General features: G+C 40.1%; 1 protein-coding gene across 4 annotated transcripts in view; it reads right to left on the bottom strand.

Moving 5' to 3' along the window:
• dlgap3 (discs, large (Drosophila) homolog-associated protein 3) overlaps window positions 1–27,014 on the bottom strand; it is a 153,560-nt gene that overhangs the window by 24,463 nt on the left and 102,083 nt on the right. For 2 of the 4 annotated variants that reach the window (XM_051956239.1, XM_051956241.1), the window contains one exon: window positions 6,745–6,809. The exons of the other annotated variants lie outside the window; for them this stretch is intronic. The gene's annotated coding sequence lies outside the window, so the exon portion shown is untranslated. The remainder of the gene's footprint in view (window positions 1–6,744; window positions 6,810–27,014) is intronic. 4 annotated transcript variants of the gene reach the window in all.

A 27,014-nucleotide genomic window follows, 5' to 3' on the forward strand; every position in this document is an offset into this window, starting at 1 on the left:
TCAAATAATTGAATCTCGTGCTCAGTAATCAGTAAAATGTTACTGTCCTACACAGAATAACTGTGAGAGGATGAGGCGGTCCTGCTGATCATTTTTATACCGCCTCAACAGCTGCTCAAATTTCAAGCATTCTACACACAACTCTGCATGAGAACTTTGTTTGCACAGTAATATAATCCTTTAAAAATACGATGCTGAATGAGTGCAGGTATAAACTATTTTTGTTCTGCATATGAGACACAAATGTGGGAGGTGCAGTGGTGTGAAATTCATAGTATAAGCTACAAATGAATCACAACAGAAAGAAAGATTTTGCTGATTGATGTCCAGACTGTTTTCGCTCTTCTATCAAGTGGCCTCAAAAATTGAAAGCGAAAACAATTTTGTTTATTGTGTTTTGTATTCTGATTAACATTTTTATTGATGTTACACTTCAGTTTTTACCCAACCAAAGACAAACAGAGCAATGGTGAGCATTTATCCTGCGGGCTGCAAACAGCGGCCACAGACAGCTTTCTGCTTCTCATTCATCTCCAGGGCTGCTGCACTGACAAATCACGACTGTAAGCTATTCTTTCTTTCAATGTATCTCTTTAGTTTCTATCATTTAGCGCCTCTTGATCTTCTCTGCCATTTACATTTGTCGGACCAGCGCCTCTTGTTTTTGTTTCTCTCGCCATCCAGGCCTGCAGGGCATCTGTTCTCATAATTTACAGCCGAGGAAAACTGCGTGATTATCGATCACCTGCATCTTAATGCAGAGGAGATAGACAGAAAGCGGTGGCAAGGATCCAACGCACATTCAAAAACGTCTGTGCGATCCATCACAAAGAGAATTCACTGTTTGTGCACCAAGTAAACAATAGCGCAGTTCACAATATCCAGGTGACCATACAAAAGCCAAACGTGCTACTGCCTCAAAAAGACAATGGGATCCGCCTCACAAAACAAATGCAGGAAATGAAATCAATACACCTCGTCAAGCTGCAGTAAAAATGTGGCGCAATGTAAACCTTATCACCCACGCTTTCTGGTTGCTGTAAGTAAAGGTAAACAGAATGGAAACAGGAAAAAAGGCTATCTTGGGATTGCCTGTCTTTTTCAGCACACGGATAACAACTGAGATTACATTCCAAATGTGGTAATCATGTATTTTATTGGGCTGGCATTAATTGCCGCTGCTGTAATCACATCCTCTATTAACCACTTCTACCCTAACTATATAATGAATCATGGGCGCACCGCCTGCTCATAATGCACACAACCATTTCCTGTCATTTCCAGATTTGATTAAATTGAGATGAAATTGCTCAATGAGAGCCAGAATCGAGCCGCTCGGCTGGATGGGATTCGCTGAGCTCCTGCGAGTGTGTTTGGGCCTGTGTTTGCCGGCTTTCACACAGAGATGAGAGATAGGGGACAGATGCTGGAATAATCATTAAATAGAGCGTGGCCTGTTTGCCTTGATTGGCTGAATGAGAGCCGCCACCCAGAAAGCTCACCCACATCGAGCCGTGTCATTGGTGTAGCCGTGACGACAGGCCTCTCCAAGTCAGCATCCCACCGTGGACAGATTTTAGACAGCCGTGGCACCTGAGGGGACTCTCATTCACTCTGTGGGTGTGTGCTTGTTCGACTGCAAAAAGTCGAAACTGTGTGAATTTTGCCGTTTTCACAAGTCGTAAGGGTTTTAAAGTCAAGCTGGCATGAGTGGGTGCTCAGATCGCAAAAACAACAGCAAATAATGTCAGCAGCTGGGATGTCATGAGCTATTTTTAGGGGCAACTCAAACATATATTACACCAGTCAAGGTGGTGCTAGCAAATAAATCTTAAATTTCTTCCGCAGTAGGTCAGAAAACACCATACTGTATAGCGCACAATGGTTTCTCAGCAAAAATACACGTTCAAATTCTGAACTTTTATTTTGCAACAAAAGAATGAATCATTATTTATGAGGAACAAAACTTCAAAACAAGTGCCATCCCATGTTTGAACAATGATTCCATTTTAAGTATGAACACTGTATCAAATACCTTGTTGAGGTCGATATTTTTTGCAGTGTGTTGTGCTAGCGTATGTGTGTGTGTGTGTGTGTGTGTGTGTGTGTGTGTGTGTGTCCCTGTTTATGAATAGACAGCAAAGTGAGCAGCGCCTCTCTGCCTGGAGGAGTAAATTAAACCATGTTCTGTTTATTATGAAGTCTTTGGCTTTGGAGCAGGCTGCTGGCGAGGAGCTGTCAATCACGGCGACACGCACGCACACTCCCGAATATGCGGCTGCACGCGCACAACCCCCCCAAAAACAGACATACACAGACAAGTGAAAAAGATAGTAAGGGATAAAAGACACAGCCCAACGTTGGCTGTCGCATTCCTTTATTTCCTTCTTTCTATCCATCTCCCTCTCCTCCTCTCAGTCTCTCCTCCTGACCTACTTCCATCCATCCTCCAGTCATGTCTCTCCCTCCCCGGCTCTCATTCTTTCTTTGTTTTCTCTTTGTTTTTTGTACCTGTCAGTCCGTCTGGCTCTCTGCCTGTCAGCACTCTGTGCGGAGTTAATTACAAAGTTTGTTTCCATTCTTCATCTTGTGGCCTCTGCTGATCTATCTGTCATCTGTTGGAGTTCTCTCTTATGCATTCCTTGTTAGATAGCTGATGCATTGTAGGACTACGTACACACATATTACACAGCAAATAATTCACAGAGACTTTCAAGATGATGCTTCCTTTGTTCTCTCTCCATTACCTTGTATAGTGTCACAGATCTCCTGAATCTCAAAGCATTGCCACTATCCCCCCTACCCTCTTGTACTCCTTTTATTTTTTTTAATATTTCTGTTCCTCTCTGGACAGCTCCCCTCCTCCTCCTCCTCTCCGGGAAGGCAGGAATATGCGGTAGCAGTTGGAGCTGTACAAAATGCTGTCATTGTTTAACACTGCTTGGCATTGACGTGATTGTTACAGAGGCTTCAGTCTGGGGCTGTTTCATTTTAAATATTCATGCGATCATGCCAGCTGCTCTGACCCACTTTGCTAACAGCTGAGTCTGCCTGCTCTCTGCCGTCTCTCCGAGTAGTGGGTCAAAGGGTGTTTCACATCACAGAATTTCATACTGTAAATTCAACACCTAGAAAGGCTTAATTGACAATATTTATTTCTTGAAATCTCATCATTTTTGATGGATTGGAAATGAAACCCCTCAAAAACATCAGAACAGATTTTCATGCACATCAGTGGGCAGAAACATCTTGAACCAAGCAGCCTTTAATTAGATTTACATGCTAATCCAGTTGTGATTTAAAAAAAAAAAAAAAAACTTGAAGAGATAACATTTCAGCAAATAAATGGGTATACATTTAGATTTGCGATCAAAGGCTCCTTGAAGGTGGTTTCAAAGACTCTTTTTTGTTTGTGTGTTTGGGCTCTCTTTTTTATTTTTCTGTGCTTTGCATGTATTCAAATCCGCATTGTTAAACTTGCTTTGAACTGCACCATTCTGGTGGCATCTCATGGTTTTGGGTTTCTTTACGGCCTTCGTTAGATTTAAGGACAGTAACAAACACAAACATGAATATTAAATCTCTGGTAAATGAAAAACGGCCTACTATAAACATAACATTTAAGAGGGAGGTTTTGGAACAGGTTTGTGGAGGAAAATTGTTTTGGTGTAAGCAGATGAGCATTGTAATAGTGTAAAGTGTCCAGTTAATATGGCCATGCAGATCTGCAAGGAAAAGATTCTGGAATGCAATTTTACATCAAAATATGTGATAATTATGTTGGTGGACACTGCAAAGCAAAGGACTGTCAAATATTGAGATCCCTATGGATCTTTGGCCTGTTTACCTATTGGCCAGCATCCACGTCACATGACTTAAGTTTGTTATTTTGCACAAAAAAACAGCAACAAGGTCCCCATTAGAAGGTTTGAGAGGTCTTTAATCAGAGATCACAGACAATTCTGTTCTAGATTTATTACTCAGTCAAGGAACGCGGTGGAGCTATGTGACGATCGGCGTACGTTTGTCTGTCCATGTGCAACATTACTCAAAAACAGACGAACGGATTTGAATGAAATTTTCAGGGAAGCTCAGAAATGGCACAAGGACCACCTGATTAGATTTTACCAGTGATGCGGCTTATAGTCTGGATCCACGGATTTGTTAAGTATTTCTGTATCATTGCAAGATAGCGGCATGGCATCACTGTAACTACGACAACAAGTGAACACTCCGTCAGCTACCTGCTGATGATCACATGATTGCAATCCGATTACAAACCCACCGCTGCGGACTTATCTGGGCTTATCTGTCGGAAATCACACAATGACTGAGCAGCCTTGACGGAGCACTGTGCTCTCTGAGTGTTTTTCTTGTTTTTATATTCTGTTGTGTTTTCTTCTGTTCATTAAATTACTTTAGTTACGATTTTGGGTTAAAATACACCCATGCAAATGCTCACCACAAATCAGCACAAGAGAATAGTCACTAATAAATGTACGACTTTGTGCGGTGAACCAACATAGCTATTGTAAATTGTGGTATGAGACTGGTAGTGGAAGGTCTCATTTTCAGAACAATATAAAGTATTTCATAGATAAATGTTTGGTGATACAAATGAGATGACACGTTAGAGGAACAATCTACCGGTGTTCTGGGAAATCTGCCAAGAGTTAGACAAGAGGAATGATACCACACGACAGACAGACAGACAGACAGACAGACAGACAGACAGACAGACAGACAGACCAGCAGTCTCTTAGCTTCACTTAGCATAGCATGAAGACTGAAAACAGGGGGAGTTACATTGTGCTATTTTTACGCTCTTTTTTCACGTTTTCACTGGTAACACATATTGTTGTTGCATCTCCCATACCCATATCCTAGTTCTGAGTTGATGCAAGGACTGATATTGACTTCAGACTTCATATAAGGTATTTTGATCAGAATATATATTGATTTTGTCACCAGACGTTTCCTGGAGGTCCTGCTGTCATTTCTATAAACTGGTCAGATTAAACTCCTCTCCTGCTTAACATCTGATTATCGATAAACACCGCAGTTTACTGTCATTCGACAGATGCTGCTAGGCGACTGCAGCCGAGTCAGACTGGCGTTTAACCTCAAATTATTTTGATAAGAGTGAAATAAAGTGTTCTAATCTCAGATATACAAAAGCTGAAGCCAGAAATTTAATCAACATGGGCTGTTTTTTATGTGCCGAGCACATTGTAAATGTCACAGCTGCAATCAATCATGTCAATTCAACTGTGGGAAGCCAGAACCATGACTTTCCAAGTCATTGCGGTTAGTTTTATTTAATTTTGCAGCCCTAGTGCTCGGTTGGTCACTGTGACTGAATGTAGTACTTTTTCTTCTTCAATGGCTCAGTTTGTATCTCCCTGCCTGCACCTGCACTCTATCAAAAGGAGTATCTGAGTTGGACCTCCCCATTTAGATTTTTCAAACAATCAGCTATCAACCTGCTTCATCACTGGAACATGCAACAGTGAAATGGATTGTTTCATGTGTTAGGTAGGGAAAGATTCACTGAGCCAGTGAAGGTACAATTTTCCACCACTATGGCTGCCACAGCTGCAACATGCACCCACCAGAGGGGAACCAAAACAGCCTAATGATGCACGTGTTCACTTTGGTGAAACGTTAACTTGTACACTCAATAAAACGTTGCATACGTGACCAAGTTTGTTGCAGCCCTGTAAGCTGACTATCTGCTGGCTTTAGAATAATATTAATTATTAATCATAATAGATCAGTTTAGCCAAGTGTGACACTCTTCATTTCATGTATGCAAAATTTCAAAAGTTCGCACTTTGAATTGTTTTTTTCCAATTGTTTCTAAGACAGTGACCTAGTGGGAGACAATAGGAGACAATCATTTGGAAGAAGCAGCCACAATCTTGGCTTTTCCTGAAATGGGCCAACACTGCAAAGCTGTAGGTATTGTGTCCCTGAATACTGGCTTTGTTTGACTGCAGATACAATGAACCAAGCCACTGCATGGCCACAGGCTGATATGTCAACTCATTTAAGAATACGAGAAGGTGAACTGCACAGACCCCAGTTGTAGTCGAACAATGGGAAAGTTTTCATTAGTCTGGTATCTGTTCATATGTTCCCATATAGTAGACTTGAAAGAGAGTATTAACTACTGGCACTCTGCAGACCCATAATGGAGAGCAGGACAGACAATAGCGAAATGTATGAATGTGGGAATGGGGAAATAATCGAGGGTTGGCTCAGCTATGTGTTGGCGTGCTCTTCCTTCTTTGCCAGCCAGAGACATGCATGCTGGGAAAATGGCAGAAGGACTGATTTGCTCTTCGCAGCTTTTAGCCATGAATGATCTATTTTCATTTTTCCACTGTCTTTCTCTGAGTTGCACACAAAGACACACACACGGACACACTCTTCTCTGCCGTAGCTAACCTGTCATGATCCAGAAAGAATCAAGGATGATGGGAAAGATGGAACATTTCAAGGGTGACCCAAAGAACAGGACCCGTAAAAATATGAGTGCAGCACTGAGCTGGGAGGCTGCAGCTCATCAGCTCTGCATACAGAGAGACAGGCAGATGTGGAATAAGGGGAAAGGAATATACAGGAAAAAAAATATATGATGGGTACAGTTTTTCAAAAAGGTGTGAGGCATCTGCTGGCCTAATGCTTTCTCTTTTGTTTTGCGGGAAGATATTGTGGGAGCACATTTGAACATGCACTCACATTCACAGTCTGGACATTAAGATTGTCGGTGAAGGTGGCTGATGATTGACTGTTGCCTGAAGTGCCTATGAGGGACAGAAAAAAAGAGTGTGAGAGAAGCAGAAATGCAGCAAGAAAGACAGAAGGGAAATGCTGGAAGAGGGCAGAGTGAGTATGACAGCGAGTGTGTGTGTGTGTGTAAGAGAGAGAGAGAGTGAGAGAGATGATGGCTACAGCACAGGGGAAATATGCTCCCATCATAAGGGCAAAATTGAAGAGTGCCTAGGGGGCAATTCCTCTATCTTTCTCTCTGAGTCTCCTCCTCCTCTTGCCCTGTTTTCCCATCTCTCATCCTTCTCATATTATCTTGCACAACCTGCTTTTTCCCTTCCTCCTGTTCTCACACTTTCACTGTTACGACACCCGATTGTCGAACGCAAACACAAGATTGTTCGTCAAGTCCAGCGTCGTCAGTTTACAGGAGGTGCGTGGTCAGCACTGTGTTTGTTTTAAATAACATATTATCAAAATGCGAATTATGGTACTTTAGAGACACTTTTGTGATGCCGGTTAACAGTAAAAACAAAAACACACACATCTAACACAACAGCCTCGGTGTCTACACAATCACAAAGCCTTCACAGTAACAAAATGTCCAAAATGCTTCACCACAAAACACCAGTTAATATTTACATATACATTTTCCACTGGTTCCACTCATTAGGCTATATCTGATCTGACACCTGTTTTTTTGTTGTTTTTTTGCCATCCCAGGTTAAGTTTAGGCACAAAAACTGTTCACTACTATTAATAAAGTATGATATCACAGTACTTTCCAATGTTAAATACCAAGACTTTCTGTAATATATTACATTTCATTAAAAAAGAAGAACATGTACCTTAGTAAGCAGCAGGAAATCATTAGTTTAGCCAGTTAAAACTGATTGGACTGATCGGGCTGTTGTGATTCGTTGGCACACCTACTACACCTAGATTTTAAAAACAAATGCTTCATGCATTGTAAGTCTTATTTTCATTCTGTATTACTGTGTAATTGCTTCATGATGTCATTTTGGGCTCCAGTAATTGCTTGGATGCACTTATTATGACAGTTTGTTAAAATGGCAGCTGCAGCAGTATCTGATTAGGTTTGGCATCAAAATTTCCAGAGATCCTTAAGCTTTAAAAGGACTGGGGTACTTCAAATCCTCACAAAAAGTGATAGTTTTACACTGCAAAGTTTTGATTGTGCAAGAGAGAAAACACACAGGTGTTATTCTGGAAGATGCACGATAAAAAACAAAACAGCGAAACCACCCGAAGTGTTGTTTATTCATTAGTATGGAGAGCTGTTTTAATAATTTGTCCTTGGAGCTGCTAAATACACAAATACAGCTCCAAACTAAAAAAAAAAATCATGAAGAGATCTATCAGATTTTTGGAGGAAATGAATCATTAAGCCAGGTGGATGAGGCCTATTATTTCAAAACTGACCATTAACTGTCCATGATGAGAAAACAAACATCATATCTACTCCAGCTGCTACTAAACAACCTGCCATCCACCAGAAACTATTTCAGAACAAACAGCCAATGAGAAAACATTTTAAACTTCAGCAAATTAAATTTAAGACTACTTGATATAAGTGAGATGCTTGTGATTAACACCTGCAGATAAGACTGTTAAAAGAAACCAGTGTTGACTGCCGATAGGAATCTGGATGCGCATCAGCCTCGAGCGTCACTCCAGCAACTTCACACCATTTCCATCTTTGCTTCTCAGATAGAATAATCACTATTCACCAGCACAACACGTCATTTGTCAGAGGAGGGCAAAAAGAAGCCATTTTACAGTTATTTTTTTCTACCAGATGACTGCAGATGTTGTGTGGAGGTTAATTGGTTGAACTATATTAGTGCTTCATTTCAAAAGGAAACACGCTATCACGGAGGTGTGCAGCAAGCAAATTCTTTCAAAAGATATCCAGAATAACAGAACTGAATAGGCTGTGGTTGTCCAGAACTTCGAGTAATTGAGAATGAATATCATGAAATTTCCATTTTTCTGACTTTTTTTTTTTTTATGGCAGCCTCCAATGAAATGACATCAAATTGGTCATGTCTCTTTAAATCAACATGTCTCGTCTGGCATTCATTAGTTTGAACTTGATGAAAAAACACGTTCAGCATAAAGCTGTATGTTTACGCCGCCGAAAACAGCCTGAGAGGGCCTCTGACTGTGACTTAATGAGAAGGAAAATACCAACAGCACTTAGCAGAGTGCTGCTCACTTGTAATTGGCCTTCATTTTCCCTCTCTGCTTCGGATAACATGGGAGGACATAGCCACAGATATTAGATGGGGGAAAACAGAGATCAAAGGTGATAAGAGAACAGCAAAACAGATTCATTCAGAGAGTCAGTCATTAGACATTAGGCCATAACCTTCTGCTGGAGAGTCCTTGAGCACACCCACAGCCGCACACTGCAGCTCTCACTCAATTTTTACAACACACACATGCTAATATACCTCTTCCTTTGGTAGTTTTAGCTTCATATTTGTTTCACCTTTCCTCCTGTCCTTTTATATCTCCTCCTTATTCCCTCTTTCTTCTTTCCTTTGCATCACCTCTCTGGCTCATCTGTTCGCTGTTACTTCTGTCTCGGTTTTTCTCTGTATCTACCCTCTGCTTTTTCTTTCTGTGCCCAGATGTTCCTGTGCTGTCAACACGTAATGCTGCCAACCAACAGAATCGGAAAAAGTTGCAGAATTAGCCTGAAATTTAGACAGCGTAGGTTATTTCTTATTATTTCTTGGAAAATTGTGAAAAAAAACCCAGACAAACTGAAAGAAAGACTTACTGCTACTTGTAGCAAAATAAGCGCAGGATTGTGGTGATGCCTTCATGTTATTCAACTGGACGTTCGATACAAATCAAGGCAATAAAGCTCTATTCTATTCAGTGTTTGAACAGAGTCGTAGGTGAGCAGGTGTGCTGGAGCTGCAGCGGGTGGGTGAGAGGTGCATGGAGAGGGATGCAGTGGCTTCACAGATCTGCACACTGTAAAGGAGTCAACTGTGTAGAGTTACATCTGAGCCATTTTCAGCCAGATAGGGATTCTTTTCATGATTAAAAAGTCACACACAACATTATGACCACTGACAGGTGAAGTGAATGACATCAATCATCTTGTCATAATGCAACGTTCTGCTGGGAAACCTTGAGTCCTGACATTCATGTGGATGTTTGACATGTACCACCCACCTAAACATCATCTCCCCACCTCTCCCACGGCAACAGCAGTCCTTGATGCCAGTTGCCACACTCAGCAGGACAATGCACCACGACACACCACAAAAACTGCTCCGGAGTGGACCGGGGAACACGGCAGAACTAAAGTGTTCACCTTGGTTCCACACTCTCCAGATCCAAATCTTACTGAGCATCAGTGGGATGTGCCAGGATAAGCCTGATCTAGGTAGGTCCCACCCTAGAACCCACAGGACCCACAGAATTCACTGCCACCATCCCGGTGCCACAGGATATCCCCAGAGTTCCTGTGTCCATGCCCCACTTGGTCAGTGGAGTTTTAGCAGCATAAAGGGACCAACACAATATTAGGCAGGTGGTCATAGTGTTATGCCCGATCGGTGTATAATACGGGCTTAATCAAAGACCAGAGAGGGATTTCCAGGTCTCTGAACAAGTTTATTAGGAGGTCATGCATTGATAAAGTGGAAGAGACAACATCAATCAGAAAAGAGCTGTCTAGAGAAACCTGATGGCCACGCTGGGGATGCTCCAGCTACAATCTGAGGGCACTCAGATTCTGAATCTATCAGCAGTAGACAAACCTGCCTGTCAGCCTGAATTACTTTCATTCCTGCTCACAACAGAAGTAACAGGTAAAGAAATCTGACTCATCTAAACAGCACAACAAGTGTGTTTGGCAGGCATACATCATTGTATGTCATATATCATATATCATCATCACAGGTTTGGATAAGGTCGAGGTAGAGACTGGGGTCACCTTGGTCAAAAAAGTATAAAACTTGAAGCTAGTAAAGGACGTGTTGCTGCTATGGCCAAGCAAAAGACTGTCCTTGAGATTAACAGAGCTGGGAAAGGAGACACTTCCCATTAAGTCGAAAAAGACAAAAAATGCACACACAGCTGATTTGACAGAAAGAAGTCGGGCACATATTAAGGTCATCACAGACACTGTGCTTTTCTGTGCCAAGCGAGGAATCACTCTACGAGGCCACCAGGAAAATCTAGAGAGTCTTATCAGAGGACATTTTTAGAGATGCTCAGATCTGTTTGTGTGGATGATCGTGGCATACAGAGACATCTCGATGAACTCGGAGGAAATGCAAAATTGATGAACCCTGATAAATAAAACGAGCTCAGTGAGACTTCAGTAATGCGTGCACAGGCTGGGGATGCTATTTTAACTGATGAATGCAAAATATTTCTTAGAATAAGCTCACTGTCATGTGTATAAATACCTAAATAATGGAGTCATCATAAGAGAACAGTGGGATTTGTGGCGACACATGATTTGACATCCCATCTGATCTGATCTGACACTGGAGATATTGGAGCGACTGAACCCTGTAAGGTTCAATTTACACAGCGGTGAAGGTGTGATACTAAATTGCAAAATAAAAAGTAGGAAATCATCTACTGATTAATTGACATGAAAAGAAATCTTTGTATCTATTCTTTTCAGTGTCAATTAATCAGTAGATTATTTTCTCAATAATAAAATATCAGAAAATTAAGAAAAATATGTTTTTCAAAGCTCAAGATGGCATCCACAAGTACTTACTGTCATAAAGGAGGAAAGAAACCAGAAGATATTCAAAATTAAGGAGCTGGAATTACAGAATTTAGACATTTTTCTTGAAAAAAAAAACCCTCTAAAAAGTCAATAATTTAATTTAATACTTGAGAAATTATGGATTATTTGATAATTTATTACATCTCTAACTATAATTCACACTTCAAAAATCTAAAGCTTTTGCAAACAAAGTATCATCTTCTGTTGTCTCTTTATGACAAGATGCAAACAGAACCGGAGAGAACTTCGTTCAGAACTTCAGTTGTACTTAAATATTTCATGGATATAAGATGGAGCTTAAGATCAGACTCAGTTGGTAGACTTTTAGCTTTGTTTGATGCTGTATTAAAGGCACTAGCAGAATGTGCTAAAGCTGTATCCACACCAAAATGGATGCAGAGTGTCTTGTACAGCCAGTGCAAATTAAGCGATTTATTTCTCAAGCTGTACAGTGTTGATTTTGTCTTTAGCCTTCAGGCCCATCAATAAACTAACTGCACTGATCTGACTGACAGTCTATCACAGAAGAGAGAAAAAAAAAGACGTTCAGAACTGAAACATTGAAAAGCTGCCGGCCTGTTGGACGATCGCATCCATTCAGAGCAACCAGTGGTTTACAGACACTGTGGACTCCTGCTCTGGATAAACAGCATCTAGAACTGAGGAAGCTTTTACAGATGAAGTCATTTGGAAGGATGGGAGGAGAGTGATGAGAAGGAGCTGACTTTGGAAGAACACCATGTTGAAGTCTGCTGCTGTATGGAGCCAACATCGCTCCTATGAAGAGTTTGCAGGTCATACTTATTAAAGTGCCCTTTGTATAAATGGCCCTTTTTGTTGGTAGCAGTGATTTTGAAAATGGGACCTGATGGTGTGATATACTGTGTGGATAAGAATGGACCAGCTTATAAAAGAAGCTGAACTTAGTTATTGTCATGTAATGCTGTATTATTATACTCACAAATAACGCGTGTATGAGTGGCAGGCTTTCAATTTGTGCGGCATGTAGCTTACATCACTCCTTCATGGTTTGCTGACACATGTAAGTCACTAATGTGCTTTCTGTTAGTAGCAGTGCTTTGTGAATTGGGACCTGCTGGTGCATTAATGTCACATTTCGCTCCATTGATCTCACTCCCAAATCATCACACATGAGTCAGGCTGCTTTGTCAGGACGTCTTGGAATCACATTTGAACATAGTAGGCAACCTTTAGAGGTGCGGCGCAGACCTACGAAAATCAGGTAACGTCAGAAATAGATTCTATGAGACCACAACCAAGTCAGCTGGCGACGTCACTGTCCGTTCCAGGCAACAAGAAGTTTGTTTTGTAACGTGTGGTTAATGTTGTGAGACCGTGAATTTTCACCGATACACTGATTTTTTGCCTTAACTTAACCATCAAACAGTGAGCGAAAACAAAACAGAAGACACAAAATAAAATGACACAAAATGTAAAGACGATATTCTGACATGGGACATGAACCTGTAACTTACATTACCACTCATCCAACATCCATACAAGCCTCTGTTGAACTGGAAGAACTTCTATGCATGTATTGTTGTGAAATAGTAATGCGGGCGGCACCAATGCTAAAGGACACTTTATGCACAACACCTTGTCCTTTGATGCAACTGTAGTATTAGAAGCCCTGGGAATGAGAATGGGTAGAAATAGCCTTAAGAGACATTTGGTTGTTTTGTTGTATCCAATTTTATGCACTTCAGCATTCAGTGTTGCAGCTGTTCAGTGTACTGGCCATTACAGCTACAGATTTGACTGCTACTATGCTATTGGAATCATTGCAGCATTAAGTGAAATAATGTTGCAGGTCACCTCCACCAACAGCAAACAAAACCAGTAGCCAGCTATTGATACAAGGCTCAAACTGATATCAGGCAAATAATCTGAACAATTTTTTAATAACGTCTTAAAATTAGACTGAAAAGCTGCTGTATCTGATCCACAGATCACTATCTGCTTTGCTTCTTGCACACATATCATCCCACAGGCCCATCTAAATTAATATTTCTGACAATGCTGCTTCTCTCTCCATGGATTGTTCCTCTTCTTCCTCTCCGTCTCCCGAGTCGCTTGTGTTGTCTTGTATTACAAACCCTCCTTCCAGAAAATCAAAGGTACATGCAGAAACTACTGCTCGGAAAAGACTCAAGACACACACACGCACACACACAACAGCAGCTTTGTGTTTTCCCAGTGCCATAAACCTCAACAGAAACTGAAATGGTTTTAAAACCTTTCTGCTTTTCACCTGAGTGAGCTGTTTTTCTTTCCTTACCTTAGTAGCACTAATTATACAAGGTCAAGACTGAACTTCAAGTCTGAAGTATTCTTACATAGTTCAAAACTGGAAGGACAAATTTATTCTTCTCGTCTTTTAGCCATGAACGATCCATTCTCATTTTTCCCCCGGCTTTTTCCACACACACACACATTCTCTAAGTTTGACAGCACGGATGAAGAACCTTACTCCGAGGAAATTTACCGTGTGCAATCCAATGACAAATGAGTAAAACACCCAAGATGATTGTGCGATTCCTTCAAAAGCTGGGAAAAAAGCCTATAAAAGGAACTTGTCCTGACTTTGTTCTGGTTTTAAGATAACAAATGAAAAAAAAAAAATCTTCAAAAACTCAAATTATGAGGATGTTCTGAACTTATTTGACTGACAGGTGATCACAGAGAGGCAAAAAAAAAAAATCACAGTAAGAAGTACAAGAACAGAGATAAAAATCAGTAGAAGGAGTCACTCACAAATTAATATCATGCAGCATGACAGATTGCTCCAGCAGCAACTTCCAGCTTTACCAGTTCACCTGATTCCCAGCACACGGACACTTTAGAATCCTCCAAACGCTGCGCATACATGTATACTGGCTGCAGTTGTGACCAAGGATGCAAATCACACACAGACAAGCAGAGGGATGGACACATACACACACACACACACACACAAACAAACACACACTTCTAACCAGCTGACTCTAGTGTTGCTAGGTTACTTGGTGAACTAGGTTACTACATGTAGAACGTATTTGCATAAATCTCACATGGGTGTTCATCCAGCATGAGAAGGAGCGTGTGAGTGAATGAGAGAGAATAGGTGTCTGATGGGATCAATAATGGTGATCTGCCTCTGAGGGCACGACAGTGTCAGAAATGCAGCACAATTGGGTCTTATTTGTGTGTGTTTTGTTGAAAAGGCTTTGCATACACATGTAAGTGAAATGCAAATAAAATATACATGCAAAGTGTGTACATATTTGCATGATGTATGTGCATGTGTGTGGCAGCTTTGGCTGGTGCTTTGACGTAGGATTGCCACATACAGAAGCTTTGAGGGCAAAGCAAGCAGGGAGGCATACCCCTTTCCTTTCCTTTCCTTTCCTTTCCTTCCCTTCCCTTTGGTGTCCTCCATTTTAATTCCCTTTCCCCTCCTGTATTTTTCCCGCTCTTTATTATCCCTATCACACTTTCTCTTCCTACCAATCTCCCTCCCTTATTCTAACCGCAACATCTTATTAGAGCTAACTAATATCAATGCACAAAGTGCAGTGTACGATCTGCAGAGCTCCAATACTGAGCAGATGGAGGAGGCCTAATAACACTTAATCTCATTAAGGTGCAAAAGAAATAGTTTAGCAGTCATCTCTGCTAAACGGGGAAGTGTATACATCATTTAGTTAAAAGAGAGCCTCGGTATCTGTGGTACCACATGCTGCATTAGGATGGATTTTACACGTGCACACACACAGGTAGAACAGCACACACAACACATAACCTACAGATGCACACAGAAAGATGAAAAGTGTGCAGTGCTGAGAGGTGGTCTGTCACTCCTGGCAATAGGGACACAGCTGTGCAATAGCAGAGAAGTGACAGACAGCCAAAACCTTGTTTTGTGGTAGAGGGTGTGTGTGTATATCTTCTCTAACTGGCTGCCCCGTCTATCCACCACCACCGGTATAACAAACACGTACATGTACCGACTTCTGCACAGAAAAACTAAGAAATGTGCAAAGAGCTCTACAGGGTGGGTACTGTAGTGTTCACAGGTATTTCTGTGATTGAAGAGTTCCACTTAAGTTTGACACGGAGCTATTTTCCCTAATCTTGACAGAAAATACCCAGAACAGCGCTGTAGTACACTCGTCTGCCTTGAGTTCCCATCTTGACACACAAAAAAAGCCTGATGTGAGAGCAGAGCAGAGCTGGCTGACACTTGAGACTTGGAGTTGAGGATGTGAGACTTATTTTGTGTTTTGACTGCTGTGACGTTTGGCATACAAACATCATAATATGATCCACGCCACGGATAAGACTCATGACCTGGATATGAAAACTGTGTGCAGCTGCACGCTCAACTCCCATCATTTAGTGGTTCATAGTTAATTTTTTCTAAGTTTTTTCTTAATTTACCTTGCAAATCTGTTTTAACTTTGAGTCAAAAGAGTATTTTTTTGTTTTGTTATTTTGCAAATTATTGGCAGAAAAGCCTGTAAATGTGAAAAGATTAAATGTTGAAAAGCAATAAATAGGGACATTTTGCAGAAAGTGAATAGTTTTAATAAGCACTGTACAAACAATCTACATCTGCACTAGTGACTGAAATAGGCATTGGGACTCCATGAATTACTTTACCAACGTACTGCGATTAAAAAAGACTCGTAAGGTGAAAAATGTAATTCAAAAATCTGGATCACATAAAACTCGGTCAGTAAAGCTGACTTTTTAATACTGGTACACCTAAAACAACAAGTAGAGCCCATTTTGAAATCATTGACTGGAGCATTATGCAGCCCTGTCTCTCAAAAAATGATGCTCCTTTGCAACTAAACTGAATTCAATTAGCTAGATTGTGTTAGAAAAAAACCCCATATCAGATCAAGATATTTTTTGTCATTCATTTTTATTACTTTATTGTTGCTCCTTTTCAATGAACCAATCACATATTAGAAGGGATGGGATGTATCACCCTGGTAACCCAGAAAATGGAGAAGAAGCTAAAAACAGGTTGTAAAAGGGTTGCATTTTAATTAAACCCATGTGATTTTTCTTAATCTAACCAAGTAATTTAGCTTTCAAGATTAAACCAAGCTTCCAACATGAAGGTATTGTTGTGAAAGTCAACCATCATGACAACAGAACTTAAGTCTCAGAATAATGTTACAACACGGGATGTAAATTCTGCTGTCATGTTGCCGGCATATACCACAATCCTCCTCTAATATCAGCTCATGCAGACTTTGTGAATCCATCAGAGTGGCGGCATTTCCCACTATGTCACAGTAATACTTTCAAAGTGTAAATTAGGGTGCAGTTTAGTTCTATAGAGATGGAATTTTAGCAGGGCCAGGATTGCATTATACACTCCTAAACCTAGTTTTGCTATCCATAGGGAGCTAAATATTTACATACTTATTAAGGATTTGCACTTGTAAGAAGCTGAAAACCACTTACACCCTGAAATCAACAGAAAGTAAGGATTTTTTTTTTACTCTGATTCACAGCATCAACACCATTTCAGGCACTTTCAGTAATAGATGCCTGTTATAAATCCATATGTTTGCTCAGATGTTCACACAGCATTAAGAGAGAGTGACCTGCAAAGCTATAAATATAAAAGCTGCAATCCGTTTTAGTAACATAGCAGTGAGCAACAGTGAACAATGTGAGCAGAGAGTTAATTTGTGTCTATTTCAGTGGCATTTACAAAGTGAGTCACATCTGCCTGACGTGGAGGAGTCGATGACGCTCAAGCACGGATGATTGGAAACTTCATAATGTTACAATCACAGAGGGATATTAAGAATCTAATGTTCCACATCAGGATAAGTCATTACAGGGATTAGTTTAAATGTGAACTTTCTAATTCACGCAATTGACACAGAACAGAAGCTGAGAGAAGCTGAAAAAAATACCAATTTGAACTAATAAGCAGTCCTAGCAGCTCTCTAAGGTTGTTTTAAACTGAATGCTAATGTCAGCATGCTAATATACACATATTGTGAATACTAACATGCTGATGCGTGGTAGATATAATGTTTACTGTGCTTATCTTCTTAATTTAGAAAGTGAGCATCGCTAATCAGCATTATACACAAAGTGCCATTTAGCGTGATGGAAATGCTAATGGGTTTGCCGATTTTTTCGAACAAAGTTTCTATGAAAAGTCTGCAGATCACCATAGTCGCTGATCTTCCGGGAGTCAAAGAAATGTCTGTACAAAATTTCACACCAGTCCATCTAATAGCTGTTTGGAACAAAGTGGTGGCTTTAAAAACTGTCATGGTTATTCCTGAAGCCCCATTACAAAAGCAGCTGAGATAGTAAGGCAGGCAGGCCTTTGCAAAGCAACACACAAAAGCAGGGAAATTCTAGGGACGTGCATTTACAGGATTTGGTCTTAATCATGTCATAAAAAAAGCACAATAAAAGTTGAAGTATGCAATTTGAGTCCCACTCCAAGGGATGTTATCAAATCATCAAATACGCAGCATCGACTCCTTTCATTCCCATACATATGACCAGGTAGGGACCTCCTCCACCATCTAACATCAGTAGGCTGGTATCACATCATTTAAGGTGGAGCTGCAATTCAGCACTTGCATAACTAAAGTCTACACTGGAGGCTGGAGGGGTGTAAGAGATTCAAGTCAGTGGAGTTTTATAGTTCTAGCTTTCACTTGTTCATTCAGGTATGAAAGTACTTGGTTAACTTTTGAAAAGGATCCTAGTTTGGGTTAAAATACAATCTGTTCAGTGTTTACTGTGTTACAAAGCTCCACTCCTATTCACACACCCACAAGATGTTGCCAATGTTATCAGGGTTACTTTCTGTTTTACCAGTGCTCAGAATGGATGATAACATGCCTACTGAGTGTACTAGAAGGTGGATCACATCCCTATTAGCATAAAAGGTAATGATGTGCACTGCTAGTGGGCCATTTAATAGATGGCACTGTCCAAATCAGGTGGTAATCCAGAACACACCAGATTCATTGAATATCTCCACATGGATTGCAAACTTTCCACCCACACGATACTATTCCATTGTGTACCTGTCTTCGACTACAAGACAGAGGGAAAGGAAAGAGGAGAGAACATGAGAAAAAGAGGACAGCTGAATACTAACAATCTCTCTCAAGAATTGCAGGCTCTGCCTGTAACAGCTTTGGAAGCAATTGTCTTATTTGTCAGATGCCTAAAAAGCTTGCCTATAGTTTGACTGATTGACATGCAAACAATGCAAACCTTGATTTGAACATGTATTATTTCATTTCAGGTGTTTGGGGGAAAAATACAATAATTTGCATAAGCATAATAACACCGTTACCAAAATTGGTCTGTTTCTCATTTAAAAGCATCCAAAACAGTCAAGCATTACTCTGACTTGTTATTTTTTCCTTCTGTAGAGATGAGCGATGTATGTAATTCCATTATTGCACTGCTTACGCGCAGCACTGCCAGGCACAAGTAATCTATTTCACTTTGTGATGAATTTGTCACTGCAGCACTGTGAAAGGTTCTTGTTACTACTGTACTCTTTTGCATTAAGTGTGTGTCAGAGAAAGAAAGGGAGAATGAGAGAAAGGGAAGGAAGGAAGAAAAGCGAAAGAAGGAGAAAAAAACACTTGCTATTCAGCCAATCTCACATCCAGAGGTTGCATCTGTGTGTCATATGAATGCATAATTCTGTTCACTCAATTCATATTCAGCACAGTGCTCTGCACACTTCTATTAGCCTAATATTACCCAAATCAAATTAACTGAGGGTAATTTCATTTCTGTAATAGATACTATCTAATAGGCTATGCACACTGCCATGTAGCATTACAACGGCTGCTCCTTCAAAAAGACAGATTGTCACCCAACACTGGCAGAATCTGACCTTTAGTCAAGTCATTTAAAATTGCATAAGCGTTTGAATTTTATAAATTGGTGTTTCGATTTATAGCCGCCGCCTACAAACAGGCCACAGTGAAAAGTCAGCAGGGTTATTATTAGAAAGGCCTCCTCATTCATTCCATTCATAGTTAAGAATCAATGAGAATTCTCACATAAAACGACGAAGAGCGACATTAAACCAAAGAGGGAGAGAGAGAAAGAGAGAGAGAGAGAGAGAGAGAGAGAGAGAGAGAGAGAGAGAGAGAGAGGGAGAGGGAGAGAGAGAGAGAGAGAGAGAGAGAGAGAGAGAGAGAGAGTGACATTCAGGAGTCATTCACTGAGGATGCAGACAAAAGAACGAGTATCGCTGAGGAAGAGAAGTGAAAAAGTACTCTGCTATTGTTCCCACTCTCATTATGAACTACAAAATCGGCGCAATCTAACCAGGCAAAACAATGAGACCAGACGAGAGCGGGAATGAAAAGAAGAGGCAAAACAGGAGATAATGAAGACTTCATTAATCAGCGCTGATACAAGCCCTCATTTATCATGCCATTGTTGAAACCAATACAAATTTCACCGTTGAGATGTCCTTAAAAACGCCTGATTGTGGAAACTTTTCCACTTGCTGTCACACCGACGCAATCTGCAGAGCTGCACGCCGAAAGAAGGCACACGACGGAGAAGCAATTCAAAAATCTTTGCGCACTCACGCAGCGAAATTTACAGGTGGCGTTAGATTTGCAATCCATTCAGCGGAGTAGAATGAGGAGATGTGAACGCAGGAGTGACGGAAACAACCGTGTCTCCCTGCTGTTAACGGCTCACTGTGGCTTTGATTTTTATAGCAATGAAAACTGCCAGTTCAGTAAAATGTTAGTGAGATAAAATAGTCAGACACGATGAAAATGAGTCTGTGGATCTAATGAAATTGTCAGAAAAGATCAAGGAAAGCAGCAGGTGTTACTTTGGGTTATGTGGGATGAATAATGCAGGGAAGTTCATTTTTTGGTTTTGGGTGGGCATCAAGGAACAAATGTTAGCAGTCTGACATGTTCTTTTGCAGTTTGTAGCCATAACGGACCCTAAATGAGATGCGTATAATGCAAGTTTATTCCACCTAAGATGGTTTGTAGTTCCCCGTTAATCCTGCAGAGAATTATACACACTAAAAAGGAGCCATACAGGTGCTGCAATTTAAATTATATCCAGAAACATGTCATTTTCCAATATGACACAGATTACTCTGACACATTCTGTACCAGAATTAGGTATCATGTCTGGACGATGACAGTTACAGGATTGTGTTTTGTCAGTCAGCACATTCAGTACTGAACAGTGGAAACAATAAACTCTTAGAGACTCTTGTTTCCTTTTCAGTGTGAAATACGGGGAGTTTATTGAACTCAGAGAGACTGTAATATCTGCCTGTAGAGCGACACCATGTTTATTTACTTCATTGTTAAAAAGCAGACATAGCTATGATTATTGTCCAAAGTTTCATGAATATTGTGATGACAATGCACGATGTTGAAGCATCGAACTTGCAAGAGGCAGATTGAAACAGGAATCTATACTTACAGACATACAAATATAGGTAATACAGATAACTGTGATATACTTAAGAACACCTCAAGGAAAATGATATTTTAAAAATCAATGATGTAATGCTCCTCTGTGGAAAAAGCAGCTACACACTTGGCCTCAGAAGCCTGTGTTGCCCCTTTTGGCTGCAGTCTTTTTTTGGTAGGCGTTTTATGTAACTTTCCAGAAGTCTGACATTGGCTTTTTGAAATAACTCCTCAAATTTCTTCTTCTGGAGCTATTTCTAGCGGACTTGTTGGTGCGCTTAGGATCATCACCCTGTTGAAAGGTCCACTGCTACTTCGCTTTCAACATTCAGATAGCGTCACATCATATTCAAGCACTCTTTGATATAAGGCTGTATTTGTAGTTGAATCAATGACTGTAAACTTCAAACCCAGAACCTCCATGCTTTGATTCATCTGTTCAGTGCACATTATTCCAAAAAGTCTGGTCTCTGAGTAAATGTTTATTCGCTATCATGTTCTTGTTGGACAGTAAAATGTTTTTCCTGGCACACTGCAAATCTTATCAAAATTGTGCAATATCTTTTTGATTGCAGATGCAGCACCTTGACACAAACTCTTGCACATGTTACCTGCAGATCCTTTAGTCAAATATTAGAGATTTTGGAGGATTCTTCTTGCATCAAACAGTCTGTGCTGTCGCAGCCAGACCTGGACAGACCGACTGTCCTCGAAATCAATGCTACCTGGAGATGATTTATCTTAATTTTCCCTTACATTTAACCCAAAACTTTTAAATCCCTTTACAGGCTAAGAATCATCCACAACCTTATTTTTTCTGAAGGCCTTCGAGAGCTCTTTAGAACTTCGCATAATGACACCAAGCACTTCAGTAGCTCTAAGATTTCAGAGGTTTAAATAAGACACCTGGCACTTCCCGAGGAGGCTCTAATCACTGGCACCAATTCTGAATCCCCCGTTTCTAATTTTATGGTTTTGTAGATGGGATAAATGTAGGGAATTTGTTTGTTTTCCTGTGTGGCTGGTCTTTTTATAGTTATCTAAATTATAAAACATCCACAAAATATTGATTCCATTTATCATTTGTAATAGGATCAAATAGGATGCTTTGTTTGCTTGACCAAAAAGTCCAAAAAGTCCAAAACTTCCACATATTTTTTTTTACATAGCTACATCTTTAACGAAAAGGCAAGCATGCTAAAATGCTCGCAAAGACAAGGTTAGCATGGTGATCTAAAGAAGGTAACTAGCAAAAAAAATAATTAACAGACAAAGAAAAATGTCTGAAGTGGTCAAAACTCCTGCAACACTTAGTACAAAAGACCAACACTACTGTTAGACCAACACTTACCTGACTTTTTAAAGCAGCAATTTTGAGCATTTCATTAAAAAAAAAAAGTTTATTAATCCACTATCCATTGGCAAAGGGGATAACACACTGAGTTTGGAACCAGCTGAGGAAATTATATAAATCTCCTTGCATTTCAAGATTTACAAAGTAGGTGTCTGTGGTGACAATGCAGCACAAACAGTAAATCCCAAAATTATCATCTCAGAAGACATTATTCCCTTTTCATGGTGACCTCAAATTGACCTGACAAAATTACAAAGGTGACACTGGCCGGATTAAGTAAAATTGAGGTCACAGCTTACTGTTGTAGGTGCTGCCAAAGAGAACAAAATGGAAACATTTGAGATGACCTCTTTAATTAGCACTAAACACAGGGTAGAGTTGACCAAAATCATTAACATTCATCCTTTAAGAACCATGCATGTCCATTCTCGAGAGCGACATTTCCAACATTTGTAAAGAAAAAAATGGACAAAGTGCCTGATGATATCGAGTGGCCGGCCATCCATTCATCCATCCTAGTCAGTTGGGACTTGGTTGGGCTCCAGGTTAGCAACAATTGTAGTCGGACAAAGAACAGAATGGTCAAAATCCAAGCAGCACATAATTAGACAACCTGACTTTGAATCATGATTGTGGGCCAATTTCATGGCTCTTTGAAAGTTTAAAACCACAGATTTTAAAAAAAGAAAATCTGAATAAATAGAGCAACTAAATGTTTTAGGTACCTGTCCATTTAAAAATAGTAGTCTATGGGGGAAATGGGGCCTATGGGGTCTTTGGCATCTTATCCAACTTCCTTAATACATCCATGGTCAAGCTCAGAAAACACTTGGATCTAAAATTCCCACAGTGCGGCTCAATAACATCTTCTGTTAAACCCTTCCTTGCTGGTAAATGGCTGCATCTTTCAAACTGCATGTCCCCAGTGTGTATCACAGGCTCCAAGCCCAGGCTGTGATAACCCCAATGACTCCACATGTCTTGTTCTCTCAGAGTGAACAAAATCATGTTCCGAGGCACCAAAAGCATAATAGGACTGTACTCACAGCTACCCTTTAAATGTGACTGAGCGTTTTTCTCGACTCGAATGGAATCAGTTTGAAAGGTCACGGGGTCACAGATATTATTGCAGTGGATGCCTCATTTAGAATCAAAAACTCTTACTGATAACTAATTATCTCTAAAAGTGGGCTAAGTGTAATAATGAAATCTGACTGCATGCTCACTTGATAAATGAGGCCTGTTGTAACTTTGCTGCTTTTTTTTTAATTTATTTATTTTTTTGTAAGAAGCCTCTGTTCTTGTAGAGGCAACTTCAGATCCACAGATAATCAGGATCCTGGAAGTAGTGGAGTGAAGAGGAAAACGCTAATGAGTTCTAATGAGAAAAGAATTCATGGAAACAGCCACTTGATTACCTGTCTGACTCACTGTAATGGAAGACAATGTACCCATGATTAGTGTGTTTCCAACAGGAAAATTGCTCCATCAGTTTCTCTCCTCACCATGCCTTTATATCTCTGTTTATGTGAGCTATATTGTATGCTAGAGGGCTTTCCATTCTCTATTGATATAGTTGCACGCATCTATGTGTGTGTTTGTGTGCGAGTGTGTGTTTGCATGTGTCACTGAGATAGGAAGAATGATCTGCCCATCATCCATCAGTGCAGACAATAGAAGGCAGCCGTAAATCCTCTGAGAAATATCCATAATCAGAGAGAAACACAGAGAGTTGGGATGACTCAGAGGGACAAGCTTAGCAAAACTTTCTGAGGAATTTTGGATCTCTGGTGAGTTGGAGACTGTATGACTGACAAGCCATCTGGGGGAAACAGATGAGCTACGCAGCTATAGCCGAGAAAGCCTTCCACACAGAGGGAGAAGCTATATTCAGCGAGGTAGTCAAGGGTAAATCCACCTTAATTCAAATTTACACATTTGCAGAGGAGTTTACCATCTGCTGCAGATATCTTTGTGGAGGAATTCAGCTTATTTTCACTTCGGGAATGCCTTCACATTTTCTCTTCTAACCGGGAAGGCCGATAAGGGGAGAACATCAAACGCTGTGCTTTGGTGCACTTATCCCTGAGCACCAGAGATATCACCAAAACCAAAAAGTAAGAACCTTGCAAGGACATGGAGTTTGTACTTCAGCCATGTTTTAATTTGCTCCACATCTCTGGCTGGAAAACAAGCGGGATGGTTGCCATTTGGTAAAAGGAAGTAGGAAACGAGGGAGAGGGGTTCTATAAATTGGATAGGGAAATTATTTTTGCAGTCACTGGCACATTTAATTCTCCCAGGTTGCCAGACAGTGTCCATCTTACAACCATTTAGCTCCTTATTTGCACTAATAATGATAAAAAAAAAAAAAACAATCTCAAATCCAAGTCTCCTATCACTGTATTATTCACCACTATCTGTATTTTCTCCACTTGTAATTTAGTCCCTTAGACGCCTTTTTAAACCCCAGAACCACAGAGCAATTTCGCTTTAATCTAGTGGTACATGGAACAACTCATAAGTCTTCAAAGTGCAATGATTCATTTAGAGGACCAAGTGGTCCAACTTTTTAATAGAAGTGATTCTGCAAAGAGCCAGTCTACAGAGTCATATTTTAGGGTAATTCTAAAAGATACCGGAGTTTTATAGGGGTGAAGGTAACGTTTTTCCCTCTTGTAATTATAAGAGAACTACTTATGTTGCTACAGACCTTCTCTTTGAAGCAATAAACTACTCTGATGATGCTTTACGGTGATTTTAGAACAGCTAAGAGGTGCTGTTTTACATTGCAGAGTAAAGTGTTGCACTGTAAAAGTACTGATTTATGTAGGTTAATGGCTTTATAGAATAGTAGACACACACACTGACATGTTTCAGCTCAGTTCTGCACTAATTAGAGATGTTTTGAGTCTGATCCCAAGATTGGAGCAATTTTTTTTTTATTTTAGATTCATTGTCACAATAACATGCAGGAGAAGCCACAGTCAAGACTGTTAGATATTAAACTATGTTCTAAAAATCCTGTCCTCATTTAGCCTGGCTTAATTTAACACTTGTGAGCTGGCAGGACATCAGTAAGTCTCATTTAAGTCTTCATCATGGTGCTCCTTTACTTAGTCATCTCCCATGATGTTCTCTGCTTATCAACACAGATGCGTATGCCTCATCTGGTTGCTACAGTTATACGCCAGGTACTGCAGTTAATCTACAACATTTGAAGGTTGCATTATTACAGTGAAATTGTGATGAACCACGAACAGTTACTATCGAAATGTTAAATGAGAATTTTAAATGAGATGCTGATACATCAGTTTCTACCCCTTCAAAGGAAACATATGAGGTTGGATGGATGGAATCAATCCAAGTCTCTTCTGTCACCTAAGAAACCGAGGCATGTGTCCCATGTCAGACCTTTGTTTTCCCACTTAGTTTCATTTTCACTTGATGTTTATTTTTGTTGGTTGGTTTGTTGCTTTCCAGGCTTAATCTGAGGAAAAGTTTATGGTTTAGTTTAAAATACATCCCTTCATGTGATTAATCACATCACATGACAAACTTTGTTTCCTGAAAAGTAGCAACAGTGACAACACCAGCAGAGGACATTTGGCTGTAGACTCATGGTGCCTATTTCTGACATTTGCAAATTTTTGTAGGTCTATTGGACTACCCTGCAAATTGAACAAAAATATGCTAAACGGTAACCAGTTCATGATACCCGAAAGCAACAGTATACGATGAGTTGGGAGTTCAAGTTATCCTTGGCTCCATGTGTCATGTTTGCATCTTAAGATTTATGAACCAAATCACCAGTTTTGCCAGATATTTTCAAAGCAAAGTAGTTGAAGTTGCTAGCTGTCTCTAGATTGTGTTGCACATTAATCAGCAAAATTGTGAAGTTGTGACTTTTAAGTGCTGGTAGCTCCATTCAAAGCAAGAGAGTTCGGACAGTTCCTTCCTACAGTTCTTTTCAACTATTATTGCCATTACTGCTACTCTGACTAAATTTCATTAATTTCCCCTTCAAATATATTTTGTTACATTTCCTTGATCCTTGTTTTTTTCTTCTTCTCCTTTCTTTTGCTCCCTCATCTCCCTCATCTCTTAACATTATCATACTATAATGTGTGTCTACTTCCTTTTGTTGTCTTTTGGCATGTTTTTTTCCTATTCTTTTATTTAATTTTTTTTAGTGATTTATTATTATGACATTACTGTTTAAAACACTGCCTCTGCTTAAGCCCTCCTCATTATCTCTGATGTTACTTTTACTGTTATAACCAGCTAAACAACCACCAAGAAAGTACCACAAACTAGCACATGTACAAAAACACATGCACACGCTCACCCCTACACTCCCGCACACACACAATACTCACAACCTATTGTATGTTTCAGTTTTGTACCCCTGTTGTCTGTTTTTTTGTTTGTTTGTTCGTTGCACAATGTTTTGTATGCTTACATGTTATTAAATGTGAATAAAGGAAAAAAAAAGCAAGAGAGTTCTCAGACAAAGTCTTAAACATTGCTAAATTGCCAGTCACTTTTATCTTTAGATGTTGAAAAGCTAGGAGACACTGAATTCTGTAGCTAAAGAGGTGACAGAAAGCCAAAT

This window comes from Acanthochromis polyacanthus, chromosome 11 (assembly GCF_021347895.1).
Source record: "Acanthochromis polyacanthus isolate Apoly-LR-REF ecotype Palm Island chromosome 11, KAUST_Apoly_ChrSc, whole genome shotgun sequence".
Taxonomy (NCBI): domain Eukaryota; kingdom Metazoa; phylum Chordata; class Actinopteri; family Pomacentridae; genus Acanthochromis; species Acanthochromis polyacanthus.